Source organism: Bos javanicus, chromosome 5 (genome assembly GCF_032452875.1).
Source record: "Bos javanicus breed banteng chromosome 5, ARS-OSU_banteng_1.0, whole genome shotgun sequence".
Taxonomy (NCBI): Eukaryota; Metazoa; Chordata; class Mammalia; order Artiodactyla; family Bovidae; genus Bos; species Bos javanicus.
The window spans coordinates 46,442,130-46,452,708 of NC_083872.1; positions in this window are offsets into that span (position 1 = coordinate 46,442,130).

Consider the following 10,579-nt stretch of genomic DNA (forward strand, 5'->3'; position numbering starts at 1 on the left):
CTTTCTAGTTACTCAGTACTGTGTATAGGCACCCAATGGGACCTTCCCTGCTCTGCCTTTTATTCTCAAGGCTCCCCTTTGCCTCTCAAAATAAGTCCTTCAGCAACTGCAGCTCTAGCATGTCACCCAGACCCTTGCCTACTAAAGAAGTCAGTCTGGTTCCAACTCAGCATCTCCCCATGAGCTCAAAGTAATTATGGAAGGCTTGGCAGGGGGTCGTAGAAAATGTCAGGGATCCATGTCTACTGGTCCATATAAGGAAAAGTGGGGGAGAAAAACACTTATGTTCTGAATACCCACTGTGTGTCAGGATCTCTCCTAGAAGGTCTTCATATATTATCTGATCTAGTCCTCTCAACAGCCCTGTGAAATAGACATTTTGGTTTCCATTTTACAAGGAAAGAATGCTGATGTTCAGTGAGGTTGTGATCTACAAAGGGCCACTTGCTAACAGAATGAAGGATCAGCCCAAGCCTACTGGCTCCAAAGCCAATGCAGTTCCTATAAGCCATGCATTCTGGAAAACTCTTTAGAGAGGACTGATGGATAAAATTTCAGAAGTTCAATTTTATTCCGATGACTTTAACCACAAAGAGGACTTATTCTCTAATCAAATGTTGACTATCTAAAAATAACATAGTAACTAGAGTCAATCAATTATACTTCAGGATGCCTGTGTTTATTCAAGGGCAGGTCTGCCTGAGAAGGAGGATCAGGGAAGGAAAAGGAAGGAAGGAAGAGAACACAGAAGGCCTGAGCGAGAGGAAGGAGTTGTCTTAAGGTGAGGTCAGAGGAAAACTGCAGAAGGGAAGGCCTGGAATCTAAGACAAAAGGCTTTTCCCTGGAGACTTGGGTGGGGTCGTGTCCTGGGGAAGATCAGAGGATTTGGGACATCCTTTTGTACAACACAGATAGGAAACTGAATACTTTTACCTCTAAGCAGAGGAGCTTGAAAACTTTGTTAAGTCAAAGACTTATATCCTCAATGAAACTTGGCCCATAGGATTCTATTTTTCAATTTTCATTAATGTTAATGTTTTATCATTCTTTTTACTTACACATAAATTGATTTTTTATTTTCATGGTTGTCAAAAGATTATTCACAGAAAAGTTCAGATCAGGATCAATTTCTATTTCTTTTTCATTAGATCAATATATTTTAATGAAGTGTGATTGATTAATATTTTAGGGAGAAAGAAATAAAACTCTTTTCTCCAGGCATCATTGATCTATGTCTGAGCCAAAGGATTACCAAAGACTAGTGTCTGTTTTTCTTGTTGAGTAAGTCCTGGGGTCTTGGGTCACACTGCCACTTTGATGCCATTAGAAAATCAAATAAGCACATTTTGGCAAGCTACGGTGTATCTAGCATCCCCTACCTGCATACATATAAACAACTTTTATGTATGTGCATTAGGAACTAGGAAACAAGATCACATGTTTGAAATCTCATTTCCTAAGCAAGATGCTTAGAGGGTGCCTGATAAGATCTGGTTATACAAAATTAGTGGGTTTCACTCTCAATGAGGACTCATCCCTCCACTATCCCTCTGAGTTGAAGTTATAGTTATGCCAGTGCCTCTGCCGGGACTTGTTCTATAGTTGAGTGAAGACATGTTATCTATTTTCACACACACACACACACACACACAGAGCTTAGATTTCCACAGAAGCCTTTTAAATACTATACAAAGTGTTTCAGAGAGCAAAGACTCTAATGCTAAGTCATCCAGGTGGAGCCATACGGGGTTCTAGAGCTCATTTCTGTTCTTTGTTACATGCCACAGTCAAACAGGTATGTCAATCCTATGATGATTGCTCCAAGAAAGAGAGAACTCCATCTCATGTACTTGGTTCTTCATCGTTCTCTCACCTACCAAAGACACACAAAGCTGCTTTTATGTTGTAGAGCTTTTACCAGACTCTGGAGATGGCGAGGTAAGTAAGATCAACTGGTCCCCTGCTCTTAGTAAGTCTACATTCTAGTGAGGGAGGCAAGACAATAAGAGAAGCAAGTAAATGAATTAACAGCCCAGTTATAGATTGTGATTATTGCCATGAAGAACATAGGCAGAATAGCTGGACAGAGAGTGACTGTGGTGGGGAGGATGTCTGTTTTAGATACAGGTGACTGGGGAAGATGGCCACTGGACTGACCCCGATGGAGAAGAAAAAGCCAGCCATGTGAAGAGCCAGAGTGGAGAACTGTGATTTGGGATGGCATGTGCAAAGGCCCCAAGGCCCCAAAGGCCCCGTGGCATGCTTTGAAAACTGTTAAGAAAAAAGATGAAGACTTCAAAATACATGAAGCAAAAAACCGACAACATTTAAAGGAGAAACCAACAAATCTATGTCTCACATTGGGAGATTTTTAACACATAACATTACCATAAAATCTGAGCCTTGGTGGCTCAGATGGTAAAGCGTCTGTCTACAGTGCGGGAGACCTGGGTTCGATCCCTGGGTAGGGAAGATCCTCTGAAGAAGGAAATGGCAACCCACTCCAGTACTATTGCCTGGAAAATCCCATGGACAGAGGAGCAAAACTTAGCAACCTAAAAACTTCAAGTATATATAACATATGTTGTCATCACTGCTTAGTTGCTCAGTCGTATCTGACTCTTTGCAACCCCAGGACTGTAGCCCTCCAAGCTCCTCTGCCCATGGGATTCTCCAGGCAAGAATACTGCATTGGGCAGCCATTTTCTTCTCCAAGGGATCTTCCCAACCCAGGAATCAAACCCATGACTCCTGCACTGCAGGCAGATTCTTTACCACTGAGCCATCAAGGAAGCCCATATGCTACATGTATTCTATGTGTATTCTGTAAGGCAGGTATTCTGAAGCAGATTAGCTGGATGGTTCTAGCTTGGGGGTTCTCATGAGGCTGCCATCTAGATCTCACCTGGGATTGCAGTCCTCTGAGGGCTTAATTGGGGCAGGAGGACCCACTTTTGCTCTCATGGCTTCAATTCCTCACCGGCTCTAAGCAAGAAGCCTCAATTCCTCACACCTTGGGCTTTTCCATAGGGTTTCTAGTGTCTTTTAAGACATGCAACTGGTTTCCCAGAGTGAACTCCAGAAGAAAGAGAAGCATCATGACTTTTTCACCTGGTCCCAGAAGCCACAGACCATCACTTCTACCATATTCTATTCATTACAAGTAAATCACTAAGTCCAGCTCACACTCAGGGAGAGAAAGAAGGGTAAAAAATATGTGGTTGTTTTTCAAAGTCATCACAGGCACGTTCATTTAAATACATGCTGTGAGACACCCAAGCAAGTGGTCTTGCTCGTGGGAAATGCTAGTCTACAGTGAGAGGAGAGAGATCCAGGTTGGAAATGCAAATCTGAAAGTCATCAGCATACGTGAGGGCAGGGGGATGCCAGTTTGAAAGTAGCCAGCATCAGTGGTAGTACAGACTAGGGGTAACATCATCTAGGGACAGAGTGCAGTGGGGGAAAGAAGGCCTAGCACTGAGCTCCGGGGTCCACTCTAACATTCAGCAGTCAGATAAAGGAGGAAGAACCAGGGAGGGAGAGAGCCAAGAAGCCAGTGAGGTAAGAGGAAGCCAGAAATATGCAGTATCATGGAGCTTCAGGGAGACTGCTTCAATACTAATAATAATTGTTGTTTAGTTGTTCAGTCATGCCTGACTCTCTCTCGACCCCGTGGACTGTAGCACACCAGGCTGCTCTGTCCATGGGCTTTTCCAGGCAAGAATACTAGAGTGTGTTGCCATTTCCTTCCCCAGGGTATCTTGTCGACCCAGGAATCAAACATATGTCTCCTACATTGGCAGGCAGATTCTTTACCACTGAGCCACCAGGGAAGCCCAAGTACAAGTACTCTTGTACTAATAATTAGTACTAATAAATAAATAATAACTAAATAACTAATAAATAATAATAAACAAATAACATTTATTGAGTACTGTCTATTGTCATAGGCATTGTTCAATACTTCATGTGTATATGAACCTTTAGTCTTAATAATGTATGGTGGATTCTTTATGATTCCCTAATTGAAGTTAGAAAAATTGAAATACAAAATATTTTTCCAAAGTCTTGCAGATAATGAAGTGGGAAGCTGAGAGAGCAAAGTAGATGCTGGGTGAAAACAAACCCTGATTATATTGAACTCTATGCCCATTCAGTGCCTGCACCCAAGTGACTAAAAGATTTTAGATCTTTTCTGTCCTTATCTCACTCAATCTCTCAACAGTTGAGCAAATACCTATTTTGTGCCAACTCTAGGTAGTGAAGATATAGTAGTAAGTGAAATATTTTAAGACTCCTGCCCTTTGGAATTTCCCTTTCAGTGGAAGAGAGATCCTTAGATTATATATATCTATATATATAGATAGATATATAGATATAGATACAGATATATTCACACAGCATGTAAAATAGTAGTAATTGCAAAGGTGAAGGGTAAAGCTGGAAAAGGAGCCAGAAGGGGTGGAGGTGGCCATGAGGGCACTTTTAGACAAGGCTGTTCATGGAAGGCCTCAACAGCAAAATGACATTTCTGTAAGATTTTTAAGTGAGGGATGAGCCATACAGATATCTGGGGAGAAGTTTTCCAGGCAGAGGAAAAATTAATTTAAAAGACCCTGAAGCAAGATTGTGCCTGGTGTGTGAAGGAAAAGCAAAGAGGCCAGAGTGGTTGAAGTGGAGAAAGCAAGAAGGGTATCAGGAGAGAGCACAGAAGGAACAGGGTCATACAGGTAGGGTCTTGTAAACAGACTGTGAGCTTTGACTTGTGTTCTGAGTGAGATGGAAAAATGTAGGGCGGTTTTGACCTGATTACATGACCTGATTTGAGATAGATCATGCTGGCTGCTGTGTTAACATTAAACTATATGGAAGCAGGGCTTCCCTGGTGGTTCAGATGGTAAAGAATCTGCCTGCAGTGCAGGAGACCTGGGTTTGATCCTGGGTTGGGAAGAGCCCCTGGAGGATGGCATGGCAACCCACTCCAGTATTCTTGCCTGGAGAATCCCCATGGTCAGAGGAGCCTGGCAGGCTAAGGTCCATGGGGCTGCAAAAAGTCAGCCACAACTGAGCAACTAAACACATATGGAAACAAGAACAGAAGCAGTGCAAAAAAAAACAAATAAAAAGTAGATACAGATTAGTTAGGAAGCTATTGCAATAAATTGGCAGTAAGTGGTGATGGCTAAGCCAGATTATTATTAACAGTGGAGATGGTAAGATGTGGTTGGACTCTGGAAATATTTTGAAAGTAGAAAACAGGTTTTATTGATGAATTAAATGTGGGATGTGAGAGAGAAAAGGAAGATAAGGATGACTTCAAGGTTTTTGGTCTGAGAAACTTAAAGAATGGAATTGTCATTTATTGAGATGAGGAAGACTCAGAGAAGGCAATGGCACCCCACTCCAGTACTCTTGCCTGGAAAATCCCAGGGACGGCGGAGCCTGGTGGGTGGCCATCTATGGGGTCACACAGAGTCAGACACTACTGAAGTGACTTAGCAGCAGAGATGAGGAAGACTACAGAAGAAGCAGGTTTGAGGGGAAGAAAATAAATTGAGGTTTGAAGTGCTTATTAAATATCCCCTGGAGAAGCTGAATAGACATCTGGACACATAAATGAATATGGATATGGAGCTCAGGGAAGAGAAGCAGAGTAAGAAATAAAATAGTAATCAGAGCACATATATGGATTTTAAAAACCATGAGACTGGATGAAATCACTAAAGGACTAGTGTAGAAAGAAGAGAGTCTAGGTTTACACACTGATCCCTGGCCCTCTCCAATGTCTAAGGCTACGAGGAACCAGAAAGGAATCCAAGAGCAGTGTGCAGAGAGGCAGGCGGTACTCTAGGCAAGCGTGATGTCCTGGTTGCCAGGTGAAGCAAGTATTCTTAGGAAAAGGGCAATCAAATGCTGCTGGTACATCAAACAAGAACATGGACCTTTGGACTTAACAACACTGAGGCCATTGCTTGATCTCATTAAGAGGTGTTTTCTTGCAGTGAAACGAGAGATTGGTGGGGTAAAAACCTGAGTGCAATGGATTCAGAAGAGAATGGGAGAAGAGCTACTAGAGACATCAAGTGTAGCCTGCTCTTCCAAAGAAACTGGCTATGAAGGTGAAGCCATGAGTAATCATCAGTCCCATCCACTTTACCTGTAATCTGGCTTTACTAATCATTTGTTTTAATTGATGCTATAGAAGATTTGTGGACTTCCCAGGTGGCATTAGTGATAAAACAAACAAACAAACAAAAAAAAACCCACCTGCCAATGCAGGAGAGATAAGAGACATGGGTTTGATCCCAGGGCTGGGAAGAGCCCCTGCAGGAGGGCATGGCAACCCACTCCAGTATTCCTGCCTGGAGAATCCTATGGACAGAGGAGCCTGGAGGGCCATGGTCCACAGGGTCGTGACGAGTCGGACTGAAATGACTTAGCGCACACACACAGAAGATTTTCGTGTCCTCCAAGCAGCACAGAGCCTAAATAGTATTTTTGCCCAAGTTCTTTTTCTGAGAACTTGCAGTCAGCTGTGTCTAGTTCAGCTGAGCCTGGAATCAGCTGTGTCTAGTTGGAGACTGAGCTGGCTAAGACTGAATAGGACCACTGACCATCCAACTGGGCATGCATGAGTGTCCCCTTGATGTTTTCATGTCCAAGGGCTGAAACTCCACCCTCAGATGGTGGTAAGCACCTCCATGTTTGAACCTGCAGAGGCCTGGAGCTTAGTTGGGCCTGCGCAGAATCATGATACTACATGCACCTTTTTTCAATTACTTTCCCCACGCTCCCCATGTGCCCCACACCTCAGAATGCCCTGTGACTTCATCTTCATCTAATAAATACCCCAAGCCCCTCCTCTCTGGGGAAGCAGATCTGAGACTGTCTTCCATCTCCTTGCTTGGCTGCCTTGTGAATTAAGCTCTCTCTTTGCTGCAGACCGTGGCGTCTCAGCATCTGCCTTGCTGTGTATTGGGCAAAGCGAACCTCCAGCTTTACTGAGAAATTAGAGAATGTTTAGACGTTTCTCTCCTAAGCCCTGCTCCAGCACACAAGGGCCTTTGCTCCTGAACTCACCTCCTTCCAGCCCTCAGTGGAAGAAGTGACTCTTCTCTACTCCTGGCACATCCCAGCCTGCTTCCTTCATACTGGGGCCTTCACTTATTATCTTCTCTCTGTTAATCATACTTTCTCGGGTTTCCTCTGCTCAGCCTAAGAGTGCATTCTACTCTCATCCTCTTAACCTTCTACCTCATGAAAAAAGGAAGGCTTAAGCTTGCTGTTTCAACTTTCTCAACTCTCATGCACTTCTGTAACTCTTCCCTGTGAATTCAACCTTCTTGAGATACTAGGGCAAAGACAATCACTGACCCTGGAATTTGGGGGTGGAAAGGGTTGGGGTGGGGTGGAAAGAGGGGTGGAGGGTCTTCACTTGATCTTGTGCAGCTTGTGAAGCTGTAGCCCACTGAGATCTTGGGGTACAGTGTCTCAATCTGTGTGCTAAATGCGAAGAGGCAGTTCTGGGTTCAAATATCACCTTGGGCTTCTCTGGCTATGTATCTTTGAGAACGTTGCTTATTTCAGCTACAAATCATTACAGCTTTATGTCATTAAATAGCTAACATGGATTCAAAGACAAAATTAGTTGAGTCGGGGGCAAGGCTACTTTGTATGCAATATCTCCTTTAGTTCTTCTAGCATAGATAAATATTATTACTACTTATAAGTGAGATGGAGGCAGAGATTATGCGACTTGCCCCTTTAGTCACTCAGCCTGTTAAGTGCTAGTTCTGTTTTCTGCTCTCTGTCTCTAAGCCCCTGTTCACTCACTTGTGTATGAGATAAAATACAAGCTTCTGTATCAGGAAGGCATTTTCTCAAGAATGTCCCAACCATGAGTATTACTTTTCCCTGCTCTTCCATGATTCCCTATCTTAGTTAATGGACCTAATTCCCCTCTGCAGAAACCCAAGAGTGCACCTAGATTTCTTCTTCTCCCTGGTCCCTGCACCTCTCCTGACATCCACCTCACCTGCAGGCTACCTCTTTCATGTTTCCCACGACAGACTCTTCATCCCAGCTCTCATGGGCCTCTTTACCGCCCAAGTCCTCATCACCGCTCCCTAAGACTATACCCTTCACCTCCAGGGAGGCGGACCTGAGGCTTTCTTTTGCCTTCCCACTTGACTAATTTATTTTGAATAAACCGTCTTTTTGCTGCAGACCTCAGCATTTTGGCCTTTTTGACCTGCTCTGCTTTGGGCAAAACAAACCTGTTTCACCTGGTTCGATAAAAAGTGGAAGCAAAAGAAATGGGAGTGGGAACTGGAGAAGGAATGGGGCTAAGTGAAGTTTGGGGGCTTACCACGTTGCTGCTATTTGCCAGAGAAGAAGTGACACTTCTGTAGTGTGCTGGCAATAATCTAGCAGAGAGGGAAACATTGATGCAAGAGGACAGGGCAGAACTACTGGGACAGTTGATGAGTAGGTGAGAGAAGGTGGGATTCAGTGCACAAACAGGGCTTGACCTTCCTTAGGTCATGGGCACCTTGCTTAACACAACAGAAGGTTGGACACAGGCGAAAGTAAGGTGGCGATTCAGCCGCATGCACTGTGAGAGTTCTCTTCAAACTGTTTTCTGTAAAACTAGAAAATAGGAAGCAAGGTCATCTACTAGGGTGAGAATGGGAAGGTATTGGAGGTCCAAGAAAAAGTATAAAATACTCAGGAACTGGGAGTGTAGATTAACCAGAGAAATACAGTGTAGCCTCTGGACAGTGCTAAGAACCACTAGCAGTGATTACAAATTTAAAGTCGATCAGCATGGGTGTGTGGTTAGCACCAAACCCTCTTAGCTGTACTGGTGAAGGTGAGAAGAGACACAAATGAAGTTTCAGTAGAGTAATGTAGGAAGAAGCCAGATTGGGAAGACTCAAAGAGAAAACCAGGAAGTGAGGAAGCAAAGAGTCCAGATTAAGACAACTTGTCTCAGAAGGAAGTCTTACTGCTCAGAAATCATGGGATCCTTGGAGAAGGATGTGGGGTTGGGAAACGTAAGATTTTTTTCTAAGGTGGGAGACTCTGAAGCATGTTTGTATACTATGGACTGAGAAAGCAGAGAAGAAATTCTTGATGGAGGAAAGAGGGGTCATCAAGGAAAGGGGTAATAAGGGGAGAAAGTGCATGAAACACAGGTGCTGGAGTGGATGGTGGGCCAGCTGTGAGCAGGTTTGTGGAGAAGAATGGCAGGAAGGTCAGGTTTCCACTCTGAGGGCTGGTATCATTAAATGAACGGTAAGATGAGCTCATTGGTGGAAGAAGCAGGTGTGGGAAGTGGGAGGGAGGAGAAGGTATGAAACAACCAACTGGAAGAAGACAGAAGTACATTTCTGTGGAGGCCCGGTAGGATTCCTGGCCACTGGCAAGTGTCCATATTGTGGTTTTTATCCAAAACTTAAAGGAGTCAGTCTGGTCCTGTGACATGTTTCTTCAGCAAGTAGCTACCGAGAAGGTGGAGAGTTGGGTTCCCCAGGAAAACCTACACATCTACAGAGCATCATGGATGAAAAATATTCTATCTCTGTGGAGCCAAGGGAGAGTGGCGGAAAGGAGTGAACCAGAGGGTGACACTGAATGTTATTCTGACTGCTGATCCCTCTAAATGAGTTTCTATTTTAAGAGCCTGGAAGTCAATAGTGCTTAATTTAATCAGCTTCTTGCAGGTTAAAAGGAAATTGAAAATCTTCATGAGTACTGGAACAAGTTTTTATTAGAAGCTCCAGCTAACGTGCTCAGGGTATTGTAGGCAAAGGAAGATGGCTTATCTATATATTCCAAAGACAGTTATGACCCTTCAGGACAAATTCTTTGGGATCCTGTTTATCTGGATCTTATCAGGCCAGACTAGTTGCCATTTAGGATTTCTCCCTTAACCCAAGGCATGATTTTCAGCATAGCCTACAGAATCATCCCTGTGATCAGTCCTGACCTTGGTATAAAGAGATTTTCAGAAGCTCTAGTTTGAAACTCAACAGACCTTAACCTCCTTACTCTGGGATGTAAGGCCTTTTATTATATGGCTTCAGCGTACTTTCCTACTTAATATCCTACTGCTCCACCTATACCAGGCTGCTTGCAGATCCCCAATAATCCAAGCAATCCCCCCTCTTCACCTAGAAGAATATCCTTCATTGCCTGTCAACCTGGGCCACTGTTACTCTTCCCTCAAGAATCCTTAAATATCACCTCTTCAAGCTTTCTCTTGTTCCTTTCATCGTTAACCCCCCCTTTGCTGCTGCTGCTAAGTTGCTTCAGTCATGTCTGACTCTGTGTGACCCCATAGATGGCAGCCCAGCAGGCTCCTCCATTCCTGGGATTCTCCAGGCAAGAATACTGGAGTGGGTTGCCATTTCCTTCTCCAATGCATACATGCATATGCTAAGTCGCTTCAGTCGTGTCCAACTCTACGCAACCCTATGGACAGCAGCCCACCAGGCTCCTCTGTCCACAGGATTCTGCAGGCAAGAATACTGGAGTAGGTTGCCATTTCAGTACTTAATACTATGCTTTATAAGTG